Source organism: Ochotona curzoniae, unplaced genomic scaffold, assembly GCF_017591425.1.
Source record: "Ochotona curzoniae isolate NIBS_2020 unplaced genomic scaffold, NIBS_Ocur_1.0 patch328, whole genome shotgun sequence".
Taxonomy (NCBI): domain Eukaryota; kingdom Metazoa; phylum Chordata; class Mammalia; order Lagomorpha; family Ochotonidae; genus Ochotona; species Ochotona curzoniae.
Window position 1 is genome coordinate 23,978 of NW_024466893.1, and position 17,327 is coordinate 41,304.

Genomic DNA, 17,327 nt, shown 5'->3' on the forward strand with positions numbered 1-17,327 from the left:
CAGTTTTTGTAAATCATTCCCAGGCTTGCACAGCTGTGGATTTCACTGTGAATCCATTGCTTGATCAGGCATAAGTGTATTTGCAATACCAAATATACAGGTTTAGTACTTTTGCTATGGATGTGGGGGGTTATGAGCCCAATGGGGGGCTGCGTATGTTCCCCAGCAAGACCACTGCTTCCACTGGTGAGTGTTAAGAACTGGGATAAGGGGCAGAGCAGGCCAGGAGGGGCTACAATGCCTGTTGGCCTGCATGTCAACTGCATTAGAGGGAGAGCCAGGCAGGGCTAACCAACCATACCCACTGGTGAAGGCATGAGCCAGAGTAAGTGCAGGCTTCTTAGGCTTTGCTGCAGCATCAGCTGGCAAGTGCTGGGACAGGGGACAAACCCTGTCAAGTTAGACAACAGAACCACCTGAAGAGTACAAGGTCCGGGGGCTGGGAGTGGGCCCAGTAGGGAAAATGTGAGTACTCCTCTGGTGGCTTTGCAACTCCCACTGGTAAGCACGAGCACTAGGGCTGGGGGCAGGTCTGGCTAGACAGGCAGTGACACCCCCAGGCTAGAGTGTGAACTGAACAGTGAGGTTGAGTTGAACTGGGCTTCAACAGCCATTGAAGTGTGCGAGAGCTGAATGGGATGTGGGACAGACTGGACCGGTCGGCTGCACATACTTGCAAGCACAAGAACAGCTGTGGGGGCGGGCCTAGTGAGGGTTAGTGGGGACTCTAACTAGGCTGCAGCTCCCTCTGGTGTACATATCTGCCTTTACAATAGAAATAATAAATCTTAAAAAAAAAAAAAAAAAGTAACAGTGTATGGCATACCCAGATGCACATGGAGGATATGGCAGGCCACTGGAGCCTGCGGAGGACATCAGGTATCATAACTGAGAAAGGAGGGTGGGACAAATTGGTCAACCACCCCCGTCAAATGTTGACAGCAAATATCTGGGTGAATGGAGATTCTAAGGTAGACTATGTCAGCCATTGGACCTAGGAAGGATTTCCTCATCCTTTAATAGGTGATAGTAACAGTATTTCAGGACAATTGAAACCACTTGAACAGAACCCTCTGAGCATGCTCCACACTGGGGACCCTGGGATGACATCGGGTGGCTGTTCCCCATCCCCGGGTACTGAGGCAGTTGGGAGGCTGCGTGTGGCTTCTCCCACTCTCTCCCCCATTTACCCAGATGCAGAAAGAAGAAAAATAAAATTTGTAAACAACAGCCTCACCCACTTTTCCCTAATCCTCGACCCTTCCCACACTAATCAACTACATAAAGATCATCAAAAGTAAAAGTAAAATAATAATTAAAAAATTGCTTCATCCCCAGCTGTAGACAACTGCCTAGGTTGCTTTGTACCTAGGCAAGTGTTGCAGTGCGGGGAGAAAATCAGCCAATAGATGGCAAGTATTCTGAGCTTGGTCAATGCTAAATTTGGGTTAATTATACCAGTATACCAGCATAGTTGCTTTTTTTTTTTTTTTTTGACAGAGAAGTACTTCTTTCTGGAGTCTTCCATGGCCTGGGCCACTGCACTCACAGGTAAGATAGGGAGCTGGGATGCAGTGGCTTAAAGGGGGGGAAACCAGAGGGCATGTCTGGGTCAAGCCAAGGCACACACCCATGTGGGAGACCTGGACTGGACTAAACAGCAGCATCCACTGCCCACTGGTGCTTACAAAAGCTGGGGGTAAGGGGTCCTGCATGGCTGGAGTATATGGCAGAACCCTCCCATAAGTGTTGGAGCAGGGAGTGGGCCATGTCAGGCTGGACCACAGCACCCACCAGAATGTGAGAGGACTTGATCTAGGGCAGATTCTGTAGGGGAACTGTGGGCTCACCTATGTGGGACTGCAGCACCCACTGGATTACACAGAGAGTTAGGCATGGTGATTAACCTATCCAGGCTAGATCACAGAACTCACCTGACATGGACTCACCTGACGTTCATGGGGGCTGAGGCTGGGGCTGGGATTGGGAAAATGCCAGGCAGGGCTGGGCTGTAGCACCTGCCGGCACATGCAAGGGCTAGGACTGAGAGCAGACTGTGCCAAGTAGGGCTGCTGCTCCCAGTGGCACATATGAGATCCTGGGCTGGGAGCAGGCCTGGAAGGGAAACTTGGGGAACTTCCCTAAGGGGCAGGCCAGGGAGGCAAAGCTGCAATATTCAACCGTGTTTGTGTAGGCCAGATCTGAAGACTAGCTGGCTGAGTCAGGTTTAGCACCCATTGCACAAGAACCAAGACAGGGTGTGGACCATGCCTTAATAGCCACGCTGTAACACTTGCCAGCGAGAGCTGAGACTGCAGATGGGCCATGTCAGGCTGGGTTGAAGCACCTTCCAGCATTCACAAGAACTAGGACTGGGAACAGGTGTAGTAGGGGAACTCTGAGGACTCCTCTGCTGGGCAGCAGCTCTCACTGAGGGGCTAGACAAACCAGGCTGGACTGCAGCACCCACTGGCATACATATGGGCTAGTTCTGAAGGCAGACCAAACTAGGCTGTGTTCCAGCATCTATTGATACTTGCAAGAGTCAGAATGGGTGTGGGCAAGGCTGGGCTAGGCTGTAGCTCCCATTGGTGACAGCTAGAATGGGTACTGGCATGAGTGAGAGCCAGGACAGATGGCAGGCCAGGCCAGGTTGGACTACAACACCCACCAGTTCACATGAGGGCTGAAGTGGGCTAGGCTTGGGTAGGCTTCTGCAAGTACTGATAAGAGCTGGGACTGGGGTTGGGCTGGGTTGAACCAGGCTCGAGCACCTGCTGGTGAATGTGGAAACTGGGGTAGGGCCATTTCAGATTCAGCCACAGCACCTGCTAGTACATGCCAGACCCAGGGTTGGGAGCTAGCCTGGTAGGGAAACTCTGGGGACTCCATTGCTGGGCTCCTGTTCCCACTGGTGAGCATGAGAGCTGGACAGAGGACGGGCTGATCTGAGGGTGGGTCAGGCTGGGTTAGGCTGCTGAACCCACTGACACGCCTGAGAGCTAGAATAGGTGCAGGGCAGTTGAGCTAGGCCACAGCACCAGGTGGCAAGTGCTGGTACTGGATATGAGTCATGTCACCTTGGATCACATCGCCACCTGGCAGGTATAACATGCAGGGTTGGGAACATGCCTGACAGGGGAAACTGTGGGCACACTCCTGCTAGCCTGTACCTACTACTACTGGTGAGCACAAGAACTACAGCTGTGGGTAAGCCAAGGAGAGCCAGGAGGCAGCGTACATGAAGGCTAAATCTGGGGGTGGGTCAAGCTGAGCTAAGCACCACAACCCGTGGGTGTGCTCAGGAGCTGGATGGAATGTGGGATGGGCCCAAGGGAGGCTGCAGCAGAGGCTGGCATGTGCAAAAACCAGGGTTAGGCAGGGCCTGATGAGGGATATTAAGGGTCACTCTAACTAGGTCACGCACTCCCTGGGGATCAGGTCTATGGAGGGCTAGCTGGGATAAGCCGCAGAACCTGTTGGTTTGGGGGCTGAGGCAGAACTGACCAAGCAGCTGCATCCCACCGGTACATCATTGGCTGGTGCATGTGACGGATCACACCTGACCCTGCACTGGCTGGCTGGCACACATAAGAGCCCAACCTGAGGTCATACCCAGGCAAGGCTTCCTGGGAGACTCCCCGCCCGGACTACTGGACTCAGACCCTGCTTACAGGAGAAAATCACAGGATGGATGGTCCAACCTTGGAGTCTGTGCATCAGAACTGGGCCTGCTCAGTTGCAGATGCCTCTGCAGTGGACAGCATTTCCAGATATGCAGGATGGGAAAGATGGCAAGCTCATTTAGGCCAGCAGGGGGTGTCATTTGCTTCATCAGAGGATGGAAAATAAAACAGGTTGGATTCTGCTGGGCCTGGGGATGCACTAAGGTGGGCCTTGTGAACCAGCTGCCCTTGGAAAGATGTTGTCAACCCTGGAGCAATGAAACCAACCACTTCTCAAAACTATCAAAACCACTCATGAACACTGCCCCACACTGGCATCATCAAAAGACCACCCCCACCCCTGGGTGCTGATCCTGCTAGGCAGCAAGGAGTGACACCTTTCCCCTTCTCCCCTGAGGACAAAGGAGGGGTGGGGCAAATCTGAAAGTGAGTCCCGCCCACCTGCATCTATTGCTGACCCTCCCTAGTCTAATCAAAGGCTACATGGGCATGCATCCCTCTCAACTTTATAAATAACATGAAAAATAAAATAGATGCACACAAAACAAAAATTTCATTCTGGGGCCAGTATAACAGCTCAATTGGCAAATCTTCTTCTTTTTTTTTTTTTTTTAAAGATTTATTTTATTTTTATTGGAAAGGCGGATATACAGAGAGGAGAGACAGAGAGGAAGATCTTCCGTCCGATGATTCACTCCGCCGGCAGCCTCAATAGCTGGAGCTGAGCCGATCCGAAGCCAGGAGCCTCTTCCCGGTCTCCCACGTGGGTGCAGGGTCCCAAAGCTTTGGACCATCCTTGACTGCCTTCCCAGGCCACAGGCAGGGAGCTGAATGGGAAGTGAGGCTGCTGAGATTAGAACCGGCGCCCATATGGAATCGTGGGCATGCAAGGAGAGGACCTTAACCACTGTGCCATCGCACCGGGCCCAACTGGCAAATCTTCAACTTGCAAGAACCAGCATCCCATATGGATGCCACATCCTAACTCGGTCTCTCCACTTGCCATTCAACTCCCTGCTTATGATTTGGGAAAGCAGTGAAGGATGGCCCAAAGCCGTGGGAGCCAATACCCACATGCCAGACCTGGAAGAAGCGCCTGGCCCCTGGCTGCTGATTGACTCAGCTCCAGCCACTGCAGTCATTTGAGGAGTGAACCAGCAGAGGAAGATCTTTCTGTCTCTCCTCTGCAAATCTGCTTTTCCAGTAGAAATAAATTTTTAAAGATTTATTTATTTTTACTGCAAAGTCAGATATATATACAGAGAGGAGGAGAGACAGAGAGAAATATCTTCCATCAGATGATTCACTCCCCAAGTGAGTGCAACGGCCGGTGCTGCGCCATTCTGAAGCCAGAAACCCAGATCCTCTTTCAGGGTCTCCCACAAAGGTGCAGGGTCCCAAGGCTTTGGGTCGTCCTTGACTGCTTTGCCAGACCACAAGCAGGGAGCTGAATGGGAAATGGGGCTCCTGGGATTAGAACCGGCACCCATATGGGATCCCGGTGCATTCAAGGGGAGGACTTTAGCTGCTAGGCAGTGGTGCTGGGCCCAGAATAAATATTTTTAAAATTGCTTTGTTCAAATTTCCAATGAATCTGAATAGAAATAGAGTGTATCTGAGCCCAGCTCCTTACCCAACCCACTGACAGCCCAGATCGCCACTTGCTTCCCTACCCCACACTGTTCTGAGTCATTTCACCCATAGATACTTCAGTGTGCATCTCTGAAATGTTGTCATTGGAACTCAGCACTGAAGTCAGCAATCAAGTCATTCTTCATTGTGTGAGACAGTCCTGCAAAGTCCCCAGCCACTGGGGAGCAACATCCCAAACATGGGGGGTAGGTCATGAGGATGAAATGGGTCCCCATGTTACCTGAACCACCCACGTCACACCTGGGAGTGCCAATTTAACCTCCAGCTTCTCACTTTTGATCCAACTCCCAGCAGAGGAGGGAGCAAGTATGCTGGCCCCTGCCAACCACAGGGAGATCAGAATGGATTTCTTGGTTCCTAGATTTTGCCTGATGCAGCCCAGAACTGTGTAGCCGTTTGAAAAGTGAAGCAGATGGGCCCGGCGCTGTGGCCTAGCGGCATAAGTCCTCGTCCTGAATGTGCCGGGATCCCATATCAGCACCGGTTCTACCTGGCAGCCCCACTTCCCATGCAGCTCCCTGCTTGTGACCTGGGGAAGCAGTCAGGGACGGCCCAAAGCTTTGGGACCCTGCACCTGCGTGGGAGACCCGGAAGAGGTTCCTGGTTCCCACCTTCGGATCAGCATAGCACCAGCCTTTGTGGTCACTTGGGGAGTGATTCATTGGACAGATCTTCTTCTCTGTCTCTCCTCCTCTCTGTATATCTGACTTTGTAATAATTTGTCTTTTTAAAGTGAAGCAGCATATGGAAGACCCCTCTGTTTTTCCCTCTCTGTCTCTTGCCTTTAATCTGTGTTCTTTCTTTATTTTGATATTGATGAATGCAGTTATTTGCTGTGTGGGGTTTCTCACAGTCTAGATTTTACTATGTCTGCCAGGCTAGTTTAACCCTCTCTCTCCTTCTAATTCCTGTAAACTGGTGTTTGGCATTGGAAGCTTGATCTAGTTCAAGGTCAAACTTTTGGCCACAGCACAGCAAGTAGACATTGTGTGCATTTAACTCCATTCCCCTGTCTTCATTTATGAACCAAATCCTTTCTTTTTTGAATAAAGTTATTCATTTGGGTCTGGCATGATGGTTCAGTGGCTAAATGTTACCTTGAAAATGCCTGGACCCCATATAGGCACTGGTTTGTATCTTGGCAGCTCCACTTCCCATCCAGCTCCCTGCCTGTGACCTTGGAAAGCAGCATAGAATGGTCCAAAGCCTTGGGACCCAACATCAACATGGGAGACCTGGAAAAAGCTCCTGGCTCCTGGCTTCAGATCAGCTCAGCTCCAGCCATTGTGACCACTTGGGGAGTGAACCAGCAGATGGAAGCTCTTTCTCTCTGTCCCTCCTTCTCTAAGTAAATCTGTCTTTCTAATTAAATAATTTTTTTTAAAAAAAGAATAAGATGGAAATGAGTGCACACTTTTAACCACCATTATTACCTTGCTGCAAATTATACACAGAAAGAAAAGTTAGGTGGGCAACTGCAGAATCACAGCTCTCTGAGGGTTCAATCAGGCCAGGATTGCACACTTATATTAACATCCCTCCACATCATTCTATAATCCTACCATTGGAGCCCTTGCCCAAAAATGATGGTTAAAGTGCTTGGTGAGGCCGGTGTACTGCGTGGCCCACAGGAAGCCTGTGTGGTTTGCAAGCTGGACAGCTTGTAACTCCGGGGCCCACTTATCTACACCCACTAGTTCCAGTCCCTTTGGAAGCTGCCCTGCTCCACCTGCAGTGCACAGAATACCCTGGCTGACATGGAATGAATCTCTCCTGGTGTCTGCTACTGAGAAAAACACCGGTGCTCCTGGAGCCACTGTAAGGAAGTTGCATAGTAAAAAGATTTAGATCTTGTCTGGGGGAAACGAATAGATGAAGCTAAGTTTCAGAAAATGGAAAAATATGCTGAAGGAGAAAGCGAGAAGAAAGATGAAGGAAAAAAGAGAAGGAGAAAGGGACTTGGAAGACTGGCTTCCTGTTCTACAGATGGGAAGATAAACCTAGAGGTCTAAGGTCACACAACCAACCAGTAGCACTTGACTTGACCCCTTGGCCCCAGGCTGCACTTCCCCTCACCTGGGACCTGGGGGCAGTATTCAGTAATCACTCCCCTTCCTAGGCTCCTAAGAAGCCTGGCAATCGGGGAGGCATTTTTCTCTGTCTCTTCTGGGGGACACACATGAGCTAACATAGAAAACATCCCTTCCCCACCATTCCTGGCCCACTCTACCCCTGAACAGGGCACAGGTGTGTATGTGACTTCCTCATATTTTAAATAAACGTTGTCACCTTGTCTGTAGTTGGACCTATTCCTAGGCTGCTTCTCTAGCAGGCAAGAACCTGGCAAAAGCGCATTCGTTCCAGTCTAGGCCTTGATCGTTCCAACCACCTCCACGGGAGAGCTGGATTGCATTCCCAAGGCCTAGCTTTAGCCTTGGCCCAGCTCGGCAGGCCACCGGGAGCATCTGGGAAGGAACCAGCAAATGTGAACACTCTCCTGGCTGTCTGCCTCTTAAATAAAATCTCAGCAGTTTCAAATTGGCCATTTACTGAAACTGACTACACACACAACATGTACAACCAGTATCACCAGTTCTGGAGCACGTCACCATTCCAAAAAGAAACCCCACATCCTTAACTTCATGCCTGACTCTCTGCACGAGGCCCAGCAATCAGTCATTGGCTCTCGGTGGCTTTGGGTTGACCTCTGTGCATTTCATACAAAGAGACTGCTAAACTGTGTGGCCTTTGCATCTAATTTCTCTCACTTACTGCAATGATTTCCAGGTTTGTTCATGTTGAAGCACATGGCTAAGTAATACTCTACTACTGGAATAGAATACATTTGACTTGTGAATTCATCAGTGGGTGTTGGACTCGTTTGTTGGCACGCCCGCGTCGCCACGTACCTCCAAGTCGAGCGGACTAGGGATGAGACAGACAAGACAGACAACACACAGACACAGTGGGTCATTCTTGTGAGGAGAATGCCGTTTATTTGAAGTCAAGCTGCATCTTTTATAGTCTGCTTGGCCCAGGATCCTCCCAATGGTTAAGCCACACCTAAGCTCCCCCAAGGACATGCAACAAGGAAGCAGGAAGGATTGCAAGCCACTTGGGCCATGATTGCCTTTCCTGTTACACCCTTGAGAAACAAGCTGTGCTGTGGAGTTAATCCTTGGGAGACTGGGGCCTACACTCATTTCCATCTTTTGCTATCGTGAATGGTGCTGCCGTGAACAAGTTTTGTGTACAAGTTCTTGTTTGAACTTTTGCTGTCGAGTCCCTTAAATACATACCAAGCAGCGGAGTTGCTGGGTCAGATGATAATACTGTATTTATGCTAGCAAAAGTTGCCACACTGTTCCCCAGTGCCTTCCCTGTTTCACAGCCCCACTAGCAAGATAAGGGATTCCAATTTTTCTCATCTTCGGCAATGTGGGGTTTTTGTTTTGCTTTGGTTTTGTTTTTGATTTATTTACTTTTCGCAGAAAGGCAGATTTACAGAGATAAGGAGAGACAGAGAGAAAGATCTTCCATCTGATGGTTCACTCCCCAAATGACCATACGGCCATAGTTTGAACCAATACAAAGCCAGGAGCCAGGAGTTTCTTTTGAGTCTCCCACGCATGTGCAGGGTCCGAAGGCCTTGAGCCATCCTCAACTGCTCTCCCAGGCCATAAGCAGGGAGCTAGATGAGAAGTGGAGCAGTCAGAACATGAACCAGTGTGGGATGCTGGTCGGTGCTTACCACAGAGGATTAGCCAATTGAGCCATCACAATGGGCCAACATTTTTTTTTTTTAAACAAGAACAAAAGAGGGAGGGCATTTATTCATCAACTTCTCTTCTAATTTTACATTTCTTGGAAATCCACTACACTAAAGTAGAGAAACAGACTCCCAAGGATGATGGCTCAAGTGTCTGCTGCCACTCACATAGGAGACCAAGATGAGTTACTGGCTCTTGGCCTTGGCCTGACTCAGCGCTGGCTATTGCAGGTGTTTGAGGAGTGAATCAACTGTCAGAAGATCTCTCTCTCTCTGTTGCTCTGCCTTTCAGGTACATGAAATGATTGTTTTAATTAAAAAGAAGAAACTGGACCCAATGCAGTAGCCTAGCCAGGATCCCATATGGGCGTTGGTTCTAATCCCAGCAGCCCCGCTTCCCATCCAGCTCCCTTCTTGCAGCCTGGGAACACAGTCGAAGACAGCCCAAAGCCATGGGACCTGCACCCACATGAGAAACCCAGAAGAGACTCCAGGCTCCCCGCTTTGGATCGGGTCAGTTCCAGCTATTGTGGCCACTTGGGGAGTGAATCATCGGACAAAAGTTCTTTCTCTCTGTATGTCCTTCTCTCTGGAAATCTGCCTTTCCAACAAAAATAAATAAATCTTAAAAGAAAAGAGCCTGCTGGGCGGAAGTGCAGCTGTGCAGGTGCAGGTGCAGGAGCACTGTGTAAAACCTACTTGGTGGCATGGGGTGAGGCTGCAGCAGAGTGGTAAGCCAACCCCATGCAGTGCTGGCATCCTTACTGGGGCCAATTTAGGTCCTGGTTGCTCCACTTCGAATCCAGCTCCCTGCTAATATACTTGGGGAAGCAGCAGAAGGTGGCCCAAGTGTTTGGGCCTCTGCAGCCACGTGGGCGACCCTCTGTTGAAGCGCCCGTCTCGTGGCTTTGGTCTGACCATGATGGCCGTTAGAGGGAGTGAAGCAGCAGACCCAGAATTTCTCTCTCTCTCTCCGACTTTACTTCTCCCTTCTCTGTAATTCTGCCCTTTAAATAAATGTCAAGAAAAATTAGCTTGCTCCTGATGATTTTGTTAGATTTCCCCTGAGTAGAATCTGAAGACCCTATTTGGTCTGAGACTTAGTTGGTCCCTGAAAGCCTGGCTTGAAAAATATTCCTCGGGCCTGGCGGCGTGGGCTAGCGGCTAAAGTCCTCACCTTGAATGCACCGGGATTCCATATGGGTGCCAATTCTAATCCCAGCAGCTCCACTTCCCATCCCACCAGCAGCTCCCTGCTTGTGACCTGGGAAAGCAGTGGAGGATGGCCCAAGGCTTTGGGACCCTGCACCCATGTGGGAGACCCGGAAGAGGTTCCTGGATCCTGGCTTCGGATCAGCGCAGCACTGGCCATTGCGGTCACTTGGAGGAGTGAATCAGTGGACAGAAGATCTTCCTCTCTGTCTCTCCTCTCTGTATATCTGACTTTCCAATAAATAAATAAATCTTAAAAAAATATTCCTCACATGTCTCTTGGTGCTTTGAGGGGAGGCGGAAGGTGCAGAAGGATCACTTGGTACACTCAGGAATCTTCTTGGATGAAACTCTGAAATCTGTAGGTATTGCATTCTTCCCAGCTTTTCTGATGTCCTGAGACTGCGAGCTACTGAAGAGACATACAAGAGACATTTGAGCTCTGACACTAACAGAGGTCTCAAGGAAGTCACAGTGCCGCCCCCTCCCCTAGTTCTGTGAGATTCCGCATTTGCTCTGTGAGAAATAGGACTGATTTTACTACGGGACACACATGCCACATGCAATTCCCTCAAGGTCATCTTATTACTGTCCAGGGATTGTACAGGAACAAGGGTCTGCTTGTGCCCCTCAGGAACCGTGCCGTGTTTAGGCCGTGTCCAAGTGGGGCTACTTACTGCTTTTATTTGTTGGAGAGGCAGAGAGACCAAGTTCTCATCCACCAGCTTGCTTCCAAATTCCCACAGCGGGGAGGGGATGGCGCAAAGCCAGGAGCAGGGGACTCGACCCCAGGGCTCCCGTATGGGCAGCGGGGGCCCCACTGACTTGAGTTATCACTGTTACCCACCCTCTTAGGTGGACAGAGCAGAAGTGACTAAAGCACCCTGCTGAAGTCAAGCCAACACCCCCATCCAGGAATGTCTAGAATGCTGAATCACCCTGACCTTGTCTCTGCAAAAGGTCAACACTTGCCATGAGCAGGACTCCGTGCTACACATCACATGCACGCACAAACTGAGGGGCTGCTGTCTTCTCCCATCCCCCCTGCCTACGACGTATGAAATGCCATGCTGTGTCCCCCGCGCAGTCATTTTCCTCACCCAGTCATGCCACCATGTGGAAGTGGCCCCAGACTTCCCTGCCAGGAAGCGCTCCATCAGAATCTCTCCAAACTAACAAAATGCTTTATCTGAACTAAGAGTCTCTCTCTCTCAGTTGCCTCTGAATCCAACGCCTCCCAGGGGTCTGCATTGGCAGGAAGCGAAATGCCTATTATTTGCTTTAGAATGATGTACTTTTTTTTTGAAATTGGAAAAAAATCTCAGTCCGAGCAATTCATGTGGAAAGCAGTGAGTATTGAGGTGAGTTTGAACCGCATTGGGCAAGGCTTCCCTTGTGCTGAGAAATCAACATTGTTTACTTTCGGAATCCTGCCCAGATTTCTGTTAGCTCATACCCAGTTTGTCCTCCCAGTCTTGTGACTCACGAAGGTTTTTTTCCCAGCTAGGGAAGGTTACGAGGAAAATTCCTATGTGACCCACCCTCCTGCACTGATCCCTGGAGGTCCCTGACTTGGGTCACTGCCTCAAGGAGGAAACCCCCTCTGCAGGCCCGGCTGGCGCTGGTCGTCAACACAGGCAGCTCCCTTCCATTTCGGTGGCCCGTTGCTGGATCAACAAATCTGGCAAGACTCAGGACTCTTCAAAGAGCCGCTGTCTTGTAAACTCTCCCTGCTCTGGATTGACGTGGCTTCACTGAGAGTGTGAGGTCTGCTCCATGTCAGAGGGGGCTGTGGTCCTCTGGGGGGATTTAGAGGGGCTGAGAACTCCAACCCAACCCATTCATGGTGTGAGTGACTGATAACTGGCTGTCAGCTGTCTGCTCAGAGAAGGCTGTTGATTGAAACGTCCACAGCTGGCTCCTCCGCGTGGCAAGAACGTTCCCCATTACAGCAGCTGAGCTCCCAGAGGACGCGTTCTCAGCGTCTCCCTATTCACCTAGGGAGGAAGTGGCTCAGGGCATTGGTTTGAGATTTAATGGTGGAGAGGCTGAGGCTTTGGACAGCTCAGCCTCCCCACCCGCCAAATGAAAACGATGCCTTTCTCACCAGTTAGATAGGATATTTAAATAAGATACAGAAGGCCTTCCCCAGCTGGTACATATGTGACCGCCCCACTCTACCCAGCTCACACTGTATGATGTGGGCAGAGTTACTCTGCTTTAGAGAAGGATGATTACTTTTCCATATCTTGATTCTGGAGTACTACAATTATATGATGATTATCTATGAAAGGGGCATGACAGTTGGTGGGATTTTTCTCATTTTTCCACAATAAGCACATGCCAGTCTCTTGTACGATTTTTTGTTTTACATTTAAAATTTAAAAAGTAAAGCTAGGGTTATGGACTCATGAATTTCAGAATGCTGGAATACCCCCTCTAGCTTGGAATTTTATATCAATTCCTGCTCTCTCTCACCATTCCCTTGTATATGTATGTAGGATTCTGCCTTGTATCTGGGCTGGACTGTGACACTGTTTTAGCAAGAGTGCAATCTAAGGCAGTGTCATAGCTTATCAGGCCAAGCCTCCACCTATAGCACTGATATCCCAAATGGGTGTTGGTTCGAGTCCTGGCTGCTCTGCTTCCAGTCTGTCTCTGCTCATGTGCCTGGGAAAGCAGTGGAGAAAGGCACAAGTGTTTTAGGCTCCTGCACCCACATGGGAGACCCATAAAAAGCTGCTGGCCTCTGGTTCCAAAGCTCCTGGCTTTAGGCTGGCTCAGCTCCAGCCACTGCAGCCATTTGGGGAATGAATCAGTGCAAGATTCTCTCTCTCTTTCTCATGCCTTCTCTCTCTGTAACTCTTTCACGTAAAATAAATAAATATTTAGGGGCCTGGCGGCATGGCTTAGCAGCTAAAGTCCTCGCCTTGAACGAGCTGGGATCCCATATGGGTGCCGGTTCTATCCCAGAAGCTCCACTTCCCATCCAGCTCCCAGCTTGTGGCCTGGGAAAGCAGTCGAGGATGGCCCAGAGCCTTGGGACCCTGCGTCTACGTGGGAGACCCGGAAGAAATTCCTGGATCCTGGCTTCTGATGTCAGACCCCGAGGAGACAAGAGACTCCTGCTGTCCTCCTTGTGCAACACCTGCCTTGAGTCCGCCTCTTCCCATATGGGTGAGAACCAAGACTCTCCTGCTGACCGCCTCGGCTGAGCTCCCAGCCAACGGCTGGCATCAACACCCAGCCTGGTGAGCAGATCTGGGCCAGAGAGCCCATAGGTTCTATGGCACAGTGGTACCCTCCAAAACATCCCAGGCATCCTCATCTCCTGACAGTCATACTCTGCCATTGTCATCTGGTGCCTTTTGCCAGTCTGGACCAAGATCAACAGCATGAGTGATTCACACCGTGAGAGTTCCACGATTAGTCTATACAAGGTCTATGGTTTCAGCCTTAGTGTCTCTCTCATGGGAGAAGCTCCAGGGAGAGGCATACACAGGTTGACCAACTCATCCAGAAGCCATCCGGCACTTCCCTGGCGTTAGCACTGGGATGTCAAACCTGAGGGCCTCTCCACCCACCCACCCAGTCCTTGAGAACCAGCTTGCAATATCACTCTAGGCCTATGGTGAGGATGGAGTGAGATGGCCAGCAAGTAAGGAATTGAGGCCTTCTCCCAACAGCGATGTGGGGAAGCCACCTTGAAACCAACATACTCCTCGGTCCCTGCTGAAGCCCACTCACCACTGCATGAGAGACCCCTAACCAGAATTGCTCATCTAAACTGAGCCTGGAATCCTGACCCACAGGAAATGTGTGAGAAAGGAAACTGACATTAAATCATTTTTTTTAAAGACTAATTTATTTTATTACAAAGTCAGATATACAGAGAGGAGGAGAGACAAAGAGGAAGATTTCCATCCAGTGATTCACTCCCCAAGTGAGAGCAACGGCTGGTACTGCGCCGATCCGGAGCCAGGATCCAGGAACTTCTTTTGGGTCTCCCATGCGGGTGCAGGGTCCCAAAGCTGTGGGCCATCCTCAACTGCTTTCCCAGGCCACAAGCAGGGAGCTGGATTGGAAGCAGAGCTGCCGGGACTAGAACTGGTGCCCATATGGGATCCCAGGGCGTTCAAGGTGAGGACTTTAGCCTAGGACATGCCAAAGCCCCCTCCCCCCATTAAATCTTAATATCATTAATGCTCCCTAATAGGGGAGTAATTTGTTCGATAACATCAGATAGCTTGCACAGATTGCTATACCCCAGCAGATAACAAACCATATAGCATGCTATCTATGCTGTCTCTAGCAATCATGCTGATCTGTTTGGGACCTGCTTTTTCCTTTCCTGAAAATCACCCTGAGGGAGTGCTGCTCCAGTCCCTGGAGAACACAGTTGGGCTCCACCTGCTGGGTGAGTCAGTCCCACTCTAATTGTTTTCCAAGCCTTAACCATCAATCCCTGGGGTTCGGGAGTCCTCACACCTCTCAGGTTCCAGCTGCTCTCTGGGGTCTCCCTGATTTCCCCAAAGGCCCAGGTGCTCATCTAGATTGTTAAGGCAGCCTTCTCCTGCGGAAAGGCTCCCTGCTGTCTAGCAGACAGCTGTGTGCAGAGGAAGCGCACGGGTTGCAGGGCTCACTTCCGCTGGAGTCAGGGAGGGACTCTCTTGGACTGCAGGCTATTCTGCAGGGAAATCCAAGGTGAGATCTCATTATGGAGTGTGAGTCGTTGATCTTGGAGGAACCCTTCCTTCAGCAGCCCCTTTTTCCCAGCGAGCTTGCTGCGGGCCTTCTTCCTGCCCTGGGGATCATGAGAACAGAGGAACGTAATCCAACAGGAGTGCAGAAAGCAGGCAGGACCATGAAAAGATGAGCTTGGGCCTGGCAGCATGGCCTAGCGGCTAAAGTCCTCACCTTGAACATGCAGGGATCCCATATGGGCGCTGGTTCTAATCCTGGCAGCTCAGCTTTTCCCATCCAGCCCCTGCTTGTGGCCTGGGAAAATAGTCGAGGACGACCCAAAGCCTTGGAACTCTGCACCTGCGTGGGAGACCAGGAATGGCTCCGGCCGCTTGGGGAGTGAACCATTGGACAGAAGATCTTATTCTCTGTCTCTCCTCCTCTTTCTATATCTGCAGTTCCAATAAAAATAAATCTTTTTAAAGATTTTTTAAAGATTAATCTTTAAATAAATCTTTTTAAAGATTTATTATTTTTTTATTGGAAAGGCAGATATACAGAGAGGAGAGACAGAGAGGAAGATCTTCCATCCGATGATTCACTCCCTAAGTGAGCGCAACGGCCGATGCTATGCCGCTCCGAAGCCAGGAGACTCTTCAGGGTCTCCCACGCGGGTGCAGGGTCCCAAAGCTTTGGGCCGTCCTGGACTGCTTTCCCAGGCCACAGGCAGGAAGCTGGAAAGGAAGCGGGGCTGCCGGGATAGAACCGGTGCCCATATGGGATTCTGGGTGTGCAAGGCGAGGACCTTAACCATTTGTGCCACCGCGCCGGGCTCTAAAAATAAATCTTTAAAAAAAAAAAAAAGGGAAGAAACAGCCCGGCACCGTGGCCTAGCGGCTAAAGTCCTCGCCTTAAATGTGCCAGGATCCCATTTGGACGCTGGTTCTAGTCCTGGCAGCCCCACCTCCGATCCAGCTCCCTGCTTGTGGCCTGGGAAAGCAGTCAAGGACAGCCCAAAGCTTTGGGACCCTGCACCCATGTGGAAGACCCAGAAGAGGCTCCTGGCTTCGGATCAGCACAGCATTGGTTGTTGCAGCCACTTGGGGAGTGAATCTTGGGGAGTGAATCATTGGATGGAAGATCTTCCTCTCTGTCTCTCCTCCTGTCTGTATTTCTGTCTTTCCAATAAAAATAAGTAAATCTTAAAAAAAAAAAAAAAAAAAAACAAACCTCCGAAAGCTGGGCCTAGCAGCTTAAATACTCATCTTGCATGCTCTGGGATCCCATTGGGCACTAGTTTGTGTCCCAGCTGCTCTACTTACTGTCCAGCTCCCTGCCTGTGGCCTGGGAAAGCAGTCGAGCATGGGTCAAAGCCTTGGGGTTTTGCACTCATGTTGGAGACCTAGAGGACATTACTGGGGCCTGGCTTTGGATCAACTCAGTTTACACTTGGGGAGTAAACCAGCAGGTGGAAGACCTTTCCCTCTGTCTCTCTCTGTAAATCTGACTTTACAATAAAAATAAATAAATCTTAAAAAAAAAAGTAAGAAAGCTGAAGTTCAAAAAGTGAATTGACCAAATCTATTTCTCCCCCCTCCACAAAATAAATGAGTTTGAAAGAAGACTCATGGAAGTTCAGGAGTCCCGGCACCAACCAGTAGAATGTCTCATTCCACAACGTGTGGAAGCGGGCAGCGGCTGTGTTTAGTAACCAGCATCCAATGAACTAAGAGCATATGATATATGGTAGGATCATGACTCCCCAGTCAGTGCAAACATCATGCACTCTAACCTATCCAGTCAGTAAGAGCTGCATCCCACTTAGCAGCCACCAAGTAAGAGCCATATCCCCCCAGTAAGAATAGTGGAACCAAGCGAACAGATCCTTCTACTTTGTTTAAAGAAAACAATGTGGGTCAGTCAGCTCACTGCTTACCGCTGGAGCTGTAAAAGGAAAGATCTCATCCTGGAACCAGAGAAGCCCTCTCTCTCCTCTTCTGGGACTTTCCAAGAACCCAAGATCATGGCAAAGGTCACGTTACGGACATGTTCCAGAGTTTTTCAGAGGACCTAGCCTTACTGTGGCCATTTCCTATTGTCTGTGATGTCACAGAAGATTGCAGAGATGGGGTGAGAGATACGGAAACCGAGCCTCTAGTCCACTGGACCCAGACAGAAGATCTGTATCTCCACGCTTTCTCCGATTTTGCGGATATTTGCATGTCCCTGAGTCAGACGTCATGTGTGATGTTTCATGGTGCCGCCAAGCTTTCAAAGCTTTCCCCTCGAAGATTTATTCATTTGGCTGGAAGTCAGAGAGAAAA

At 50.1% G+C, this 17,327-nt stretch overlaps 2 long non-coding RNA genes across 2 annotated transcripts; both read right to left on the reverse strand.

Moving 5' to 3' along the window:
• Positions 1 to 567: 567 nt before the first annotated feature.
• LOC121167101 lies at positions 568 to 8,835 on the reverse strand. Its single transcript, XR_005885548.1, has 3 exons — positions 8,537 to 8,835; positions 1,840 to 1,845; positions 568 to 601 (listed from the first exon to the last, which is right to left on the reverse strand). It is a non-coding gene; the product is annotated as an uncharacterized LOC121167101 (long non-coding RNA).
• On the reverse strand, positions 7,349 to 7,699 carry LOC121167102. Its single transcript, XR_005885549.1, has 2 exons — positions 7,629 to 7,699; positions 7,349 to 7,387 (listed from the first exon to the last, which is right to left on the reverse strand). It is a non-coding gene; the product is annotated as an uncharacterized LOC121167102 (long non-coding RNA).
• Positions 8,836 to 17,327: the final 8,492 nt, after the last annotated feature.